Below are 16052 nucleotides of genomic sequence, written 5' to 3' on the forward strand. Positions count from 1 at the left end.
GTGTGTGTGTGTGTGTGTGTGTGTGTGTGTTTGTTTGTGTTTGTGGTACACTCCTCTAATTCTAGCAGCAGTGGGAGGGTAGAAGTCAGAGCCCTGTCAAGCGCAGAACAGTCAAATCTGAGCTTTAACAGTGTGTGGACATAACTATAGAGAATCCTCCAACTTCTCCCATATTCCCACTGTCTGTTTGGACACAAGTCAGATTCTTGCTCTGTCTTTCTCACAGCCTCCAGGTCTACAAACTAGACTCAATTCTTTTGGTTCTGTGAAATGAATAGCAATTTTGCCTCAGCTGCCGCAAGGTGATTTGCCAGCATAATACAGATGGAAGGAAAATGTGGGTAAGAAAGAACAGTTGCATGGCTTAATGAAGTGGCAGGGATAGGCCTCTCTTATAGGAGGATGTCTGCCATACATTATATGGTCATAACACATGGTCTGTGACATTTCTGAAATAATTGACTGAACTCTATGATACCTTTGCAATACCTATTGTTTTTTGTGAATTTTTGTTCTTTTTTTAAACCTTTTATTGACAGATACATTTAATGTTTGTGTTAATAAATCAGCATGTTTGCACAGCACACCTGCTGATATAAAATACATTTTCAAATAGAGTCTAACAATTCAATGCAACTTACCATTTTGAGCTTTATAGGCACATGGCTTTAATTCAGCTTTAAATGTCCCTTTAAAATTGTTATTAAATTCAATTTCTCACCCACTGGGGTTTAAAAAAAAAGCACTATAGATAGTTCGTGTTCCCGCTGGCAGGGTAGGAATTCATGATCCAGCATTTCCCCTGGGAGTTACCTTTGCTGGATCTCTATCAATTACCCCTGCAGCGACTTCACTGAATCAGCTCTTTTCCCTCAATTGTTGAAAGTGAACATGATTTTCTCATGAATGAAAAATGCTGTTTAATGTTTCACTGAAGTTGAAAGTCACTGAAAAGGGCTTTGATGAAGATGGTATTGCAAAAAAAGGTCCTAGATTTGGTCTTCCAAAAAATAAGGTTTCATGATTCATGCAGTATAGTCTTTCAAATGCTTGCCATCTGAGGATATGTAACAATAAATGTGCTTGAACATAAAACATTTTGTCGAAAGATCCCCACCTTATTTCCACTTTGGATCTGACCTATTTGGGTCGCAAATCTTTCTTCATCTCAAGTCAAGTTGGTTAACTGGTGTTGGTTGTAGTTTAAAGCAGTGTCGGAAGATCAGGTGGAGAGACGGAGTCTCGCTAGATTAATTCCTGAGGTCTTGTACTCTCACTGTAACCACGGACCATAAATCCTTTGTGCTGATTTGACAAACAAGTCACTGGTGAAAACCAACTTAATTTGTCTGTGATATTGCCCCTGTTTTTTCTAACACACACACATGCACACACACACATTTCTATGCTTCTTTGTGGTACTTCCATCTTTGCCACATCTTAGATGTGGATATTTATAAGTAAAGCACACTTCGGGGGGCCAGTGTATTGTAAAAGATGAGGCAAGCAGGTGTAAATTCCCTCCCTGCAGAGCTGCCCTCAGAAAATGGTGCAAAGAAGCGTCTGTTAACTCCACGTTCCTCGGGAGTCCTGCTTGTTCCTTGCATTGTTGAAGAACAACACTTTAGCAGTAAAAAAAGGGAAAAAAAGAATCACTTTAACAGCCCCCAATTTTCAGATGCTTATTGCGCTCAGAGGCCTCTAAAACAACTGAGAATGTAAGACTGTCATCTCCCCCGCTGCTTTTATGAGTCTCACCGTTTAATGAGTTTTTCCAAGAAAAGGAAATGATAATCAAGAGGGATTTTTAAGCTCAGCTTCAATCTTCTCAAAGTGTTTTTTTTTATTTTTTTAGTTCATTGTCACTTATTATATGATGGTGCTTTGGCCTGATTGAAAATTCTACACATATGCCAGTTATTAGGTGTGAAGGCCATTGACATTTCACTGATTAAGTGTACTGGCCTCATTGAATTGTATCTCACTTTGGGACAGCACAAGCAACCACATGTTTTAAAAAAGTAACCCATTTAGCCGCCTATCTAAATCAGAAATCATAGACACTCAAAATGTCCGTTATAACCTCTGTATGTAATCAACAATGTCTGTTGCATTGTATACAGGTCAAAGTAGCTTTGCACGATACAATAGGTATTTACAAGAGGCAGTTGAGGTATTTGTTTTCACATACTGTATATAAAATAAGTAATTGTGTTGCTGGGCTGACATACTGTACCAATAAAGGCACAGTGATTCATCCCTCCAGTTTAAGCTAATGAAACCCTGTTGCAGTAAAAATGAAAACGAAGCCTTTTTGTTTATTTTAAGCTCCACACAGTGATTAATATTGTTTTCAAGCTGGTAACATGGTTCTGCAACTTCTCTGCTGTGAGCATTAATCCTCTTTGTAATTTTAATATTGTTATATCACATACTGCTTCCTGTTTTTGTGTGGGGAAATGTAGCACCTTCACCTGTGATTTACACTTAAAGTTACATGTCAGTCACTTGTGTCGAGGCAGGTATTTCACCTTTGGCACCACCAAGTGCTTTGTGATTTGGAAAATTGTTACCACCGACGCATAGAGCTGAGCAATCTGTTATCAGCGACACACATCTTTATTTGCTCCCCCTCACCACCCTGGTTTCTAGTATGTTTTCAACTTATGAGACATTAAATAGACACTGTAGATCAACCTGGCCACATCATAGGGTTGTTTTATTTCCCATTAAAACAGTTTTTTCCACTTTTGCTTTCTTTCTCATGTCTTTTTCTGCCTTCGCTTGGCTCTATCGGCTTTTCTCTCTTTCTTTTTTCCTCTTCTCCATTGACTTCTCTTTTTTTTTCTTTTACCCTGATCTCCCCTCAGTTTGCTTTATCAATCAGTGGCTTGTGCCTCTGTATGGCTCTTGGGATCAAATCAGATTCACTTCGGGATTGAATGTGTGTAGCCATGGCCTGCTGCATTTGAAAGGCAATTCATTCAACTAGAACTTTGCAGTTCAATTTGAAACAAGATTGATGTTGGCAAACTTCACACCCCTTTCATCCAAAATGTTTCCTCCGTTGCACACACCAATTGCTGACGGACAAAGGGCATATGCCACTTTGTAATGCTGATGTCTAAGCTTCTCAGCAGAAACAACACAAGGGAAGAAGTGAAGTTAGTCAACAACAACAGAAATTTCTGCGTATACAGTATATTTGTGTTTTATAATTATTAAATTATTGATGATTATGTTAGAGTCACAGTCCATATATCAATATATAATATTTCTTTCATCAAGGGGGTTGATGGTGTTGTGTGGCCTACTAAATTAATTCACTTTATTTAAAAAAAAAGTCAATGACACTCATACTTCAGCAGAGAGAGAGACAAAGAGCCTAATGAAGATGTATGTACATCCTAAAGGAGGAAACAGAGGCTCCATTCCACCCCTCTGAGCAAGGTCATTGGGACTTTCTTTCCCAGCATGCCTCTGTGTTAATGATGGCGAGGCTGCTAATGAACATGCATAGCCAAGTGCTTGTGGTGAATAGGGCCAGAGGGGATGGGAGAAGTGTTACCAAACCAAACAGCACTTTTAGAAATAAATCTAAAAATTGGTCAAGAGAAAAAGAGGCGTCAAGTAATGGTGTATTAATGAATATCAAGGGAGTTCTTCAACATAATAATTTTAAGTAGATTTTTGCACATCATATTTTAGTGATGTCTAGCAAATGTTTACAGCCTGTGTATGTAAGTATATGTATATGCGGTTCAGCAAGCCCACAATTCGGTTTGCATTGTATTTTTTTGGGTCACAGGTTTGGTTTGTTTTGCACATTAGAGAGAAGAAAAACATAACCACTTGCAATGTTCTCTCTGTATTTTTTCATTTGCAAGAATAGCATGGTCTTCCTTCCAGAGATTTGATCATACATGAAATCAACAGATATTCTTTTGAAAGAAAAAGTGTTACTTTACAGCCTCTCTCTTTTCTCTCTCTCTCTCTCTCTCTCTCTCTCTCTCTCTCTCTCTCTGTATATATATGTATATATATATATATATATATATATTTTGTTACTACACCATCTAGGGCTGCACGATTATGGCCAAAATGATAATCGCGATTATTTTGATCAAAATTTTGATCGCGATTATTCTCACGATTATTTGTTGTTTTAACCAAAACAAATTTTATTGTCACATAGGCTGTTTATAACTGCGAGAGGGAGTGTGATGGACGCTACTCACAGAGAGACGGCTGATCATTATGAACGGTCCAGCACGGGTCGAACGGCGGATACACACGTCGTGTGTATTAAACGTCTGTATCTTCACTGCGCTGCATTTTTATGAACTATGATATTCTGGCCATGGGTCACATCTCTGGTCCTGGTCCAGGCTTCGGTACAGCAGCTCCGTCCCCCACGCTGTGACTCTACCAACTGAAGTTGCTGCATTCAAAACTTCTTCTGTGTTCTTCGCCGTAGCGCCGCGATAACAGTTACCCGCGGAAACACTGGTACAAATACAGGTTTGCCCCTCATACTTAACAATATACAGCTGTGTTAATGAAAAATTAAACATGTAGACATATATCAGAAGTGTGGACGCGGCGCCGCTGTGTGGCGGGGCGCGGAGAGTAAGAGGAGAGAGAGTGACGAGAGCGTAGAAAGATCCAACACAGGCACGGCTTTACAGACGAAATGGGTCTGTAACGCAAAATTAAACCATATCCATATAAACAGCATTGCAGCGGATGCGAGACATTACACCGTGCGTCCTGGAAAGCTAACAGCTAACAGACGCTACTAGCTAACAGCTAACAGACGCTAACTAGCACTGGTCACTGCTGTTGTCTGAAAAACAACAAATGAGACAAAGTGTTGCGTTTACTGGTAAACTGGTAAACCTTGAGACTGACGTATTACCGACTGCTATCTGTTGAGTTTTCCTCACGCTACTCTGTCCCCTGTGACTGTCTACATCTAGAAACTTAGCTGCACGGTGGCAGTGAACTACTCTGACTGCCTCATGAGCGACGGCTTTATGGAGCGGAGATTGGCTTTGCAAAAACCCGGAGCGTTCTATGAAATGACGCTTTAATAAAAATAATCGCTTGATCACGCAAATTTGATCGTGGGAAGTCCAAATCGTGATTGCGATTAAAATTTGATTAATTGTGCAGCCCTAACACCATCATGTTCTGTTAAAATGAAAGAAAAAGTCCTCAAACGTGTGTTGTGCCTGTAAAGGTCAGCCATGAAAAGGTAACTTGGTTAAAACCTTCCTAAAAGGGATGGCTGCAGTCACCCACCCCATCATCACATGGAATTTGATCAAATCCCTCAGGAGTTTTTTTTGTCATTCTGACACCCATTTTCCATCACCTCTGTCCTTACAACTCAACCCACACACACATCTTCTCATCACTGAGCCAGTGTGGTGTGCACACCCGCAGATTCTCAATCCTTGCTACAAAGCCCCAGCAGCAGGGCAGTAATGACCCTGCCACAACAGCAGTAATGATGGAATCAGTGGAAGGGGGGGGGGGGGTTAGCTGTCTCTCTGACTCTCCCTAATAAGTCCCCTAATAACTCTGTTAACATCAGGGCTGACCCGACCACCAGGTCAAACACACTCACGCATGGTTGGCCACCTCACATGAAACTGAGCAACCACTTAGTCAGGCATGAAAACTGACCAGCACACCATGGGTTAGTGTTTGCTTGGGGCCCTACAGTGTATGTTCATTACAAGTCTATGAATACAAGTTTTGGCTCACTGAACCCAGTTGCAATAGTAGCAACAATAAATGCCACTCACAATATTTTAATCCTGTTAAGCTGTATTCATTTGCTAACAATATGTCTTGTTGATAGGAACCTTTGAAAAGCATGTTGCTCTTGAGGAAAAACAACTATCCAAGACTACTGTTGGAGCTCTGCCTTCTCAGATAGTCACAATGTAATAAAGGCTTTTGTCTAATGGGTTTAAGCTTAACTCAAGACATTGCAGCCCACTGTGGAATAGTCTGCCTTGTATTAATAGTGTGTGTGTACAACGATAAGCTTTTGATACGTTCTGTGTCAAAGTGTTGGGAAGTCAGGCTCGATGCTTTGCCATGTTTCCCTGGAGAAAAAGGCTGTTTATTACTGATTCTGTTAATTGAGAGAAGGAAGCATCCGGCGAGGCAGCTTTCTCTGCATCTTTATCCTGGGCTTTTCTTGTCCTGACATCGCTCCCTTTCTCTCTTCTTATCTCGTTCTTCTGACGGTGTCCATCTGCAGTCAGGGCCAGCCTAGTAAAAACACCGCCACAACCACTCTCTCTGGCTCATTGTTTATCAGCTGCAGTCTCCCACAAACAAGATCACAATTGGCATTTACCACATACTAATTTAGTAAATTGTAATCAGTGTCTGTGAATGGATAGATTCTTCCCTTTTGGTGAATTGTTTCGATGACTCAAGACCTTTCTTCACACCAGTAAATCATGCATTCTGGATTAAATATCCATTATTATTTGAAGAAAATCAAAGAGTATATTATCCAATTTTGGAAAAAAAAGGCCTTAAATTGTACCATTTTCATTTTAGAAGATAGGACATTAATTGCCGGCACGGGCAGGGGACATTTGTCTCAATGAAACCCAAAACACCCTGATGTTCGTTTCTCTCGGTTTGGAGCAGCCAGCCCACTGTGAATATCTCAGGGTCAGCCCTTTTCCTTGCTCATCCCTGCACGTTTTTAATATATCACATATGAATGGAAATTAGGCCCTTAAATATTAATGACAAGTAATTGGTTTATTGTAGGAGACTATATTATGTGCATGTGCATCTGCGTCTGTGAGAGAGAAAGAGAGAGAGAGAGAGAGAGAGAGTGAGAGAGAGAGAGAGATATTTCCTCCCATTCCTACTTCATATTACCTTGCTGTGATGTCCCACTGATTTTAATCTTCTCTTCTCAGATGAGAGCCATTCTGGCTATCACAGTGCACTTTAACTTTAGCCCTCTGAATATTAGCTTTCTTTGATACCTGCCGTTTACAGCCTCCCAAGTCTACACCCTGCTAACTTTTATGTGCCTTCAGGTACACTGTATTGTTCATCAAAATCTGTCTCTTCAAAAATAAATATCCCCTGTGCATCTAAATATTTTTATTTTGTTTTCTACTTGTTGAAAAACCTCAGCTAACAATATGGAATATAAAATATATATTTCTATGTAGTCTTTTTAAAACTAATTCTTTATTTACCCTCAATATATTTACATCTCAGTTTGTCTTGTAACATACAATATAGTTTGTCACTATTGCACAAGCATTTTCTGCATCTTTATTTATCCGGAACTGTTCTGTCAACAGTACTTAGACAGACCATGTGCCTAGATCCACATGTGTTCGCGTACTGAATACCAATAAGTCTGGAACAAGGTAACTTAGACAAAAATGTTTGGGCAGTGACTCAAACAAACGCACACTGAGCACCAAAGAGAAATTCAGTGTTTCCGAACTTCATCCTGAATTTATTAGTTAAAAAAATAATTAATTATGATTATGATTCCATTTATTTTTGGGGGCATATTGATTTTGTGCTTTCACATCAAGACATCTTGCTCATGTTCCCTCACCATTTTCATTACATGGCATTTTCCCTAATTACCATATTTGTTATATCATGCATAATAACAACACACTTCCCCCACCCAAGAAAATATTTACCTGTAACAGTGTATTATCAGTTTATTTTATTGAAGTATTATTTGGTTTTAAAACAAAAGAAAGGCTATGTTTGGTTTGTGCCTGTTTTGCAAGGTGTGTGTTCTCCTGTAGTGAGTGTTAACTGCCTAATTGAGTGATAGGATGCTTATTAACAATGGGACTTGCGTTCAAAAAGAGAACAATGTCAGATTGTCACTGGAGCTTTTCACACGGAAAAGCCCCAGCGGAGCTTCATTAACTCAACCCCATGATCCCAGACAGCAAAGTATGGAGTGCATATCTAATCCAGTTTAGCGGTATGAGTACAAGAGCAGTGTGTTTTATAGGGATACTTGAAGTGTAATGGTTTACTGTTCACTGTGTAGAGTTACTGCTGTACTGGATTGGCCATTTTTGACTGGCACATGAGAGAAATAGAAAGTCTGTGAAAGTTATTAGTGCCATATTGCTTTTGTTAGTTTTTTGAATAATAACTATTTTATTTGTAGAAAATTGTCAAAATGTACAGATTTGTCAATTTTTATCACAAGAAAATTAACATATCTTTTCTTTTGCTCTGATTTCTTCGTGCATGTCTTTAGTTGCAGAGTGTTTCAGTGACTTTCAACGTTCTTATAACAACTTATACAGCTTTGTTCGCACTCTTTTTGCCAGGTAATAATTTTAGGGGCGGATAGATTCTACTTACGCGGTTGGTATTTTTTTCTCTGATAGGCCTGTAGACAGTTTTCTTTTCAAGCTGTTTCAACTCAACCACCCGCTGTATTTCATAATCTCCTCTTAAATAAGATCAAACACAAACTCTGATGCCCCCCACAGTTAAAAGAGCTTATCAGGAGTAATTGCAAATGTTTTACTATGTTTTACACATGTTGTCTAACTCCGACCTCTCAAATGTGCTTATGATCTGGCTACATTTTGACTCAGGATTTCCATATAGATAAAAAAAGTGCACACAAGCCCAATCTCTCCACTGGCTAAAACAATGCCTGACAGTGCACAGTGGCCCACTGAGTTTGTTACATGGCATTAAGTTTAATTTGTCTTTGGTGGAATTGGTTTGTGACTACAAGTGGGCCAGGGGGTGACACTTCACTGCCAGTCTGACTGGAAAGGGACAGAGAGGAGACAGAGGAACACTGGGGGGAAGAGAACAACGGTGATATCACAGACAGGATGGGTAAACAACCAGAGTCCTGCGTGTTCAAGATGGTGCCTACTTGAATACAAACAATCATGACTTCTCATGCCCCAGCGAGGTAAATTACTGCACAGATGGAAAAGGTTGAGATGAGATGAGGGAAAGGGAGAGTAAGGTAGACAGGCCAGCCTGATTACAGACTGTGATCCACATTCACCTATAAGAGGAAACAAAAAACAAACAAAAACAAAAAACAGAGTGACACATAAGGAGAAGTGTTAAAGCTGGGACACTCAAATTTAAAACGTTGTGACTTTTGTAACTGTTTGTAGATTTAGTTTGGTGCTGTTTTGCATTCTATGCATCAATAAAACTAATAGGCTTTGTTGGTTCTAAGACAGCTAACTTAGCAAATTTACCAACAATCCAAACGAGGCACAAACCAGGAATCAGGGACTGTGAAGCAGTCTCATAAGGTGGTTTTCCCTTTAAAATACATATCTTAATTAATTTGATTAATTTATTTTGTATCTCTGAAAGGACAGACCAAGGGTGAATTCGAGAAATGACTGTGTTCAGCCAGCGATTATTGCGACAAATACACAAAACAATCACAACAACTGCTATTTGAAGTATAGTAGGATTTATTTAACTTCAAAATTATCAATGGCCAATCAATAATTCTTCAATCATCAACACCTATATACCTTTTTGCAAACTACACCAAAGCAAAAACAGCAAACAGACATGCAGCAGACACGTGTCTGTGTCACTGTGTGTGTGTGTGTGTGGTGTGGGTGTGTGTGGTGTGTGGTGTGTGTGTGTGTGTGTGTGTGTGTGTTGTGTGTGTGTGTGTGTGTGTGTGTGTGTGTGTGGTGTGGTGTGTGTGCGTGGTGTGTGTGGAAAGGGGGGGGGGGGGTGGTGAAGACCTGAGCTTTGAGGCTCTCTGCAGCCCAAAGACTACAAAAATGACAGTCAGGGAATCACATGGCGGTCCGGGTGATCCTAGTTAGCCGTTTCACTGTTAGCTAGGCCATGTGCTACAGACACAGATATACACAAATAGGTTTTAGATATTCATTGCACATGTGTGTGTGCCTGTGTATATGTGAGTGTATACGTGTCTGGGTGAAAGTGTGGAACTGACTAGGTATGATAGGTTACTTTTAAAGAGGAGAGGAAAACATGTTTTACAGAAATAAAAGACACTTTGGATCTTGATTATCGATAATGACCAGTTCTCTCGTTCACCCAGGTCTGGACTAACGTGAAGTTAGGGCAGACTCTGAAGATTTTGTCTGGATGAGGGACGTTCATTATACAAGCTAAACAACTGATTCTTCGCGGAGATAGATAGATAGATAGATAGATAGATAGATAGATAGATAGATAGATAGATAGATAGATAGATAGATAAACAGATAGATAAACAGATAGATAAACAGATAGATAAACACACATTCGGTCGGTCTAAACAGAACCGCGAGGTGGCGCTCTCGTCAGCCAGCTGAGAAGTAACTAAATTTCGTGGGTGGAGCAGCAATGTAGCATTTTTTTAGTTTGCAAGCTACAGTATTAAACACAACATATCGACCATGCACCTTGATCAGTGGTGCTTTCACAGCAATTAATGGGACACAGTCTCCATCACATTAATAATCAGATGTGCATCATTAATCAGATCACATTAATATTGTAACATAGTTGCAGCATTAACAGTTAGCACATTAATAAACAAAACTATTTCTAACATCTGCCCAGAACTAAAGCCTTACGCGTGTGTTCAATCCGTTTATTTCTGTTCATAGATTGACCACGGTAAAGAAACGGGTCCGGTTGTACTCGTCAGCGGAACACGGAGGAAAGCTTTTCTCCCAAAGGCTCTAAAATGGGGACTTCATCCTCTTGTCTGAGGAGACACGTGCTTTTCTTTGTATCAGAGGTGGATCAGGCTTGGAATCTTACGTGGAGGCCGAACATCTCTTTGTTTGTGCAGACACGTTTCTCTTGTTCAATATCATGTTTAATTCTTCTTTATCTGATGGTCCCAGCAGTGCTTATATGGCTTCTTCTTGTATGATTAATGGCTTCTTGTATGACGGCGCCCAAGCTTTGTTTCCCAGTACCGACCAAAGTATAGAGTGTGGATTGGTTGCTGGAGAGATGCCAGTTCACCTCCTGAGTGCTGCCAGGTGCTCTTGAGCAAGGCAATGTACCCCCCCATCCGCTAAGGGCGCTGGTCCAGCACTTGCAACCCATTAACTCTGACATCTCTTCATTTGTGCATGAATGGGTCCTGAGTATGTGTATGTATATGTGTGTATTTCAGGCCTATGTGTAGTGATTAAAAAAAAAAAAAAACAGAGTGTAAATTGTTTTTTCCCCATTGGGGATCAATAAACAGTGTAAATTATTAATAATCATTACTGAATATTTAATTACTTAAGTAACTCCAGCTTTGCACCAGAGCTCTAAGTAGCATTTGGCATTTTAAGTGTCTTCATTCATTAACAGTATGCTATTTCTTTTTGCAAACAAGCTAAATGAGGCACTCCTTTTTGTATTTTTGTTGACCTCTCACGTTGTACATCAATTCCATTTCACTCATTTGTATGTACTTTGTGTGTATTGTAGTCCAGCAGAAACAGCAGTTTACAGATTGCGGGGGATAAATAGTGGAGGAGGCTCGGAGATAGTCAGTGTGACCAATAATAAGGCACAAAATCAAAAAAGCTTCATAGAGAAAGGAAGGATTCAGTCTGAAGACTGTACAATAATGTGTAGTTAAGATGTTTCATTTCTGAATATCCAGCGTGACAGACAATATTAACCCTCTGGAGCTCTGAGCTCCATTGCCGCCGTTAAAGCTCAGCAGGATAAAAAAGAAGTGCCATGTATGTAGATTAATAGGTTCACAAGTTGTTCTCTGGCAAGCAAGGAAAGCATGTTGACAGAAACATTATATTTTATAATTAATATATTTCATTATATAAACCAGACAAAATGCCATGCAGCTTCAAGCACAATTCATTTGGATACAAGCTTTGCATTTCGGAAGATGGACGACATTCTGAACTCCGACGTCCACGTTCCACACAGCAGAGCCGGAGTATTACATGCATCACATGTACCAATCTTGGAGCAATTCAGAGAGGATTAGCAACAATCCCCACTGGTGCAGATGAACTAACGCTACGCTCGTAAGTGTAAAGAAATCTTTGTGAGTAAAAAAACAATACTTACTTACCTGTTCAACAGGCATAAACATGTAGAAAGCGATATTTCAATCTGCTCCGTCTGCATGTGGCCTCTCTCTCATCGCCCACTGTTTTACACAAACACAGTTTGTAGTCTAAACTGTAATCTTAGTTTGCCTCGAATCCTGAAATTTCAGCAAATTCTTGGAAACTTAGCTGCCGGCATTAACAACCATCCTCTCCGCTGGAGCAGTAATCCACATGACTAATTAATATGGACGTGAATGACGTTATCATCATGTTTGCGTTCATTATTTATAAACTTCACTCTGTATTTAGATGTCAGGAATATGATTTATTTGATTGACAATAGTTCAGGGAAATGTCCAGGCCCCAGGCACTGAATTTCCAAAAATATGTTTTCCTGTATGAACAATATAGTTGAATAGCCCTGCTGTAGGCTCTCTGTGGTCTCATCCACCTGGGCTAAGCTGTGAACAGTCTTTTTGCATATTCAGTGAAAATAGCCATTACCCCTCCCACCTCTAACCTTTGGTCATAATACAAAAGACACACTTTTTCAGATCGCAAGTTAGTTGTATAATCAATGGAGCGGATGAAAGTGTTTGTGTTTGTTACATACCTTAGACTTCACACAATTACCTCAAGGTCTAAAATTACTTTTTACAACTTGTTTATTTAACAGTTAGTTAAAAAAGAAGTATAGTCATGAAATGCATTCTACTTAGATATTATTGTAGACTTGTGCTGAATAGAAAAAAAATAATGGTACTTTGGAAATACTCTTTAGAATTGCACAGTATCAGAGCATGCCAAAATTATATGTGTGTCTGAAAACACCCTCAGACCCCAGAGAGATTTTCCCTGCACCACTGCTGCATGCGAGGCACATAAACTGTCCATTGTACTTTTCTCAGTCTCCCTTCAGGATGCACACATTATGACTCTTGGCCTTTTCTTTTTACCTTTTCTTGTCCTCCCACCCTATCTCTTTCTGTGGTCTTCACTGTCTTTCCATCCTTGTCATCTCCCTTGAACCTAAATCAGTATTGTCCCCTCTTTTTTCTCTTATCATTTTCTTGCTACAGTATCCACAGCATACATAATTTACATTTGTCTGTTTTTTTTTCCCCACTATATTTCAACTATCTGGAATTATGTCTTTCTTAAACAAGAAGGATGGCAAAAATAACTTTCAAAGCTTCTGGTAATGAATCCGCTCATCTAACAAGCATGCATGTTATTTTTGAACAGCTTTATTTTTATTTTCTATAAGTGATACTTCCTTTTGTCTGTCTTCTTGAAGCCTCTTCTGAAGAAGATGAATGGTGGATCATTTAAAATTTGACTTGTTAAATCGAGAAAACAAGGCATACATATAATGTTTTGAGCAGGAGGAATTATAGATAAAGCACACTGCCTTGAGTTTGGAGATTTTCTCTGAATTGCAGCATTTGCAGATTGTTTTCATCTTTGTCCTCGCCTTTTTTACCATGTTTTATTAAACACACACTATACTGTTGAAACACTGCAGACAAAATCTAAAGCTGTAGACCTACCGTGATACATGCGCAGAGAATGGAACAACTCTGCTGTTATTGTGAACCATTATTTCAATGTTGTTTTTGGCCTTTGGTCTGATCTTTTACCATATAGACAGACAGAAAATTCACAAACTCAAGGATGCCTGGACCTGCTGTGAAGGCAAACTCAGACTTAGCCATGTTAAGCTTGCAATTTTTCTTTGGTGTTGCACTGCTATTGCACTTTTGCTCCACCCACACAAGCAAGCAAATGGAAACTACATCTGCAGCACTTCAGAGTAAAGGCATGGTCACTGGATGTTTGAATTTGCTTTTACTGTATCCTAAAACATTCACTCAGCTGACAATAAAATCCGCAGTAGGCAGGCAGACCACTGAACAAGGTATTCCAATAGGTATTTCATCATCACCACATTCTGTCCAGACCTTTGACCCAAGTTGCTCATTGCTAGATGAGGGCTGACAGATGTCAAGTCCATGGATAAATGTTTCGCTGCAATGTAAAGTACAGGTCCAGTCGTGGTTGGAGACTGTTAAGTAGGGAAGCCGGTAGTTTAAATACTAGACAGATTACTTTGACTGTGTGGATTTGCATTAAGGTGTTTCTGCTCTCCTGGCCTTTCTTTACACCTTTCCAACTCTCTTCCAGTCCATCTCTGGCTGAGGTAAAGCAGCTTATTAACCTTTCTTAGGCCACAGGCAACCCCAGGATGGAGAGACACCACAGACGTAGTGTGTAATACAAATTAACCTTAGAGAATTGATACGCCTTGATTTTAATTTTAATCACAGTAAGCAGTGAAACGCATTGGATATTTCATGTCTGATGCAAACGTGAAGAACATATTACACTTTTTATTAAAGTTCAGCCGTACTGAAATGAAGCTTTCAGCTGGAAGAATGGCAATGTGAATGTTTCCTCCATTGTGGATACCCTGTCAATCCACACTTCTTTATGGATCACATCTTGTATTCTAACTATGATTTGCATTTTAATTTATTTCTCATTCGTATTTAAGGAACCCAGTTAAACTTACTGTTAGAGATGTTTGTTTGGCTGCCTTTTTTGCACTGTACATTGCATCACTGAGATACACCACATCCATGTGTTTAACAAGAAATTACAATATTGCACAGCATTTGCCACTGTGTTAAGTTTTAGCAAACAGAACTGACTATGCAATTCTACATGCTTCAACCTCATTTCCATTCTGATTGGTTCATATTCACTTTCATTTGTTCCCTTCTATCACCATTTACCTTGCCCAATTGATTCAATTCAATTTTATTTATAGTATCAAATCATAACAAAGGTTATCTCAAGATAGTTTACAGACAGAGTAGGTCCAGACCACACTCTGTAATTAACAAAGCCCCAACAATTCTAGTAATTCCATAATTATCTGGGGCAATTTCTTTCAAGGAAATGCTATACATTTTACAAATCTGCTACAGGTGTATCTATAATTGATTGTGGTAAACCCCCCTGTTTGATGCAATTAGAGGTCCAGCAGTGAGGGTGAAAGCCAGGTGCATAAGGGTCACCTTATAGCCCATTACTCTGCCCCTGACATTGGTGGTCCACCCTCCAGGAGGGTGCTTCCAAGGCAAAAAAACAAGCAGCTCACAATACTCTCCTTCTGTGGTCCTTAAAGTAGTTTAAAATGAGTGAGACAAATAAAGAGTAGCATTGGTTTACTTTTTGCTAATGTTTCCTTAACTTTCCCTTTTAATGGATGCAGAAGGCAGCAGACTGTAATGAGCACTGATAACAGGCCGACAAGTGGACCAGTGAAAATACTTTGGGGTTAATTGTTTGTGTGACACGTTTGCCGTTTGCTTTACTTCACTGACATTAGGCAAAGCTAGCACAGTGGTGGAAGCAAAGGCTAGGATGTGATGAGCTAGCGGTGTAGTGGATGACTAAGCAGGGCACGGTGGCCACTCAGGCCTATGAATCCCTCTCTACATCTGAGGCTGGGTTTGTTCATTAAAGGTGTGGGAGACGGTTTGACCTTAGGCAAGTCTCACATGACCCCAATCTCTGTAAATGCTTCATTAGCTTTGCTTTTTCCATACTGGACTGCCTCACTTAATCTGCTCTTCTACTCGCTCCACCTAAGTTGTGTACATAGTGTGTTTGTGTTATGTGTGTGTGTGTGCTGGTGTGTGTACGTATTTGTATGTGTGTTAATGAGGGATCCTGGTGGTGTGTAATTAACACAACAGCAAATGTCCCCAAAGGGTAAGATTAACGTTGAACACATTAGACACAATGGAGCCCGGGAGAGACTTTTTTTTGGCAATTAAATGTTTTGTGTGTGTGCGTCTGTGTAAGTCAGACCATAACTCATGTTTGCATAACTGTAATGCTGCCACTTCTGTATCTCAGATGCACACACACACACGCACACACACGCACACACACACACACACA

The 16052-nt window shown here is 39.7% G+C and overlaps 1 protein-coding gene across 5 annotated transcripts in view; it reads left to right on the plus strand.

Moving 5' to 3' along the window:
* diaph2 (diaphanous-related formin 2) overlaps positions 1-16052 on the plus strand; it is a 411623-nt gene that overhangs the window by 164414 nt on the left and 231157 nt on the right. The gene's annotated exons all lie outside the window — the stretch shown is intronic.

This window comes from Etheostoma spectabile, chromosome 10 (genome assembly GCF_008692095.1).
Source record: "Etheostoma spectabile isolate EspeVRDwgs_2016 chromosome 10, UIUC_Espe_1.0, whole genome shotgun sequence".
Taxonomy (NCBI): Eukaryota; Metazoa; Chordata; class Actinopteri; order Perciformes; family Percidae; genus Etheostoma; species Etheostoma spectabile.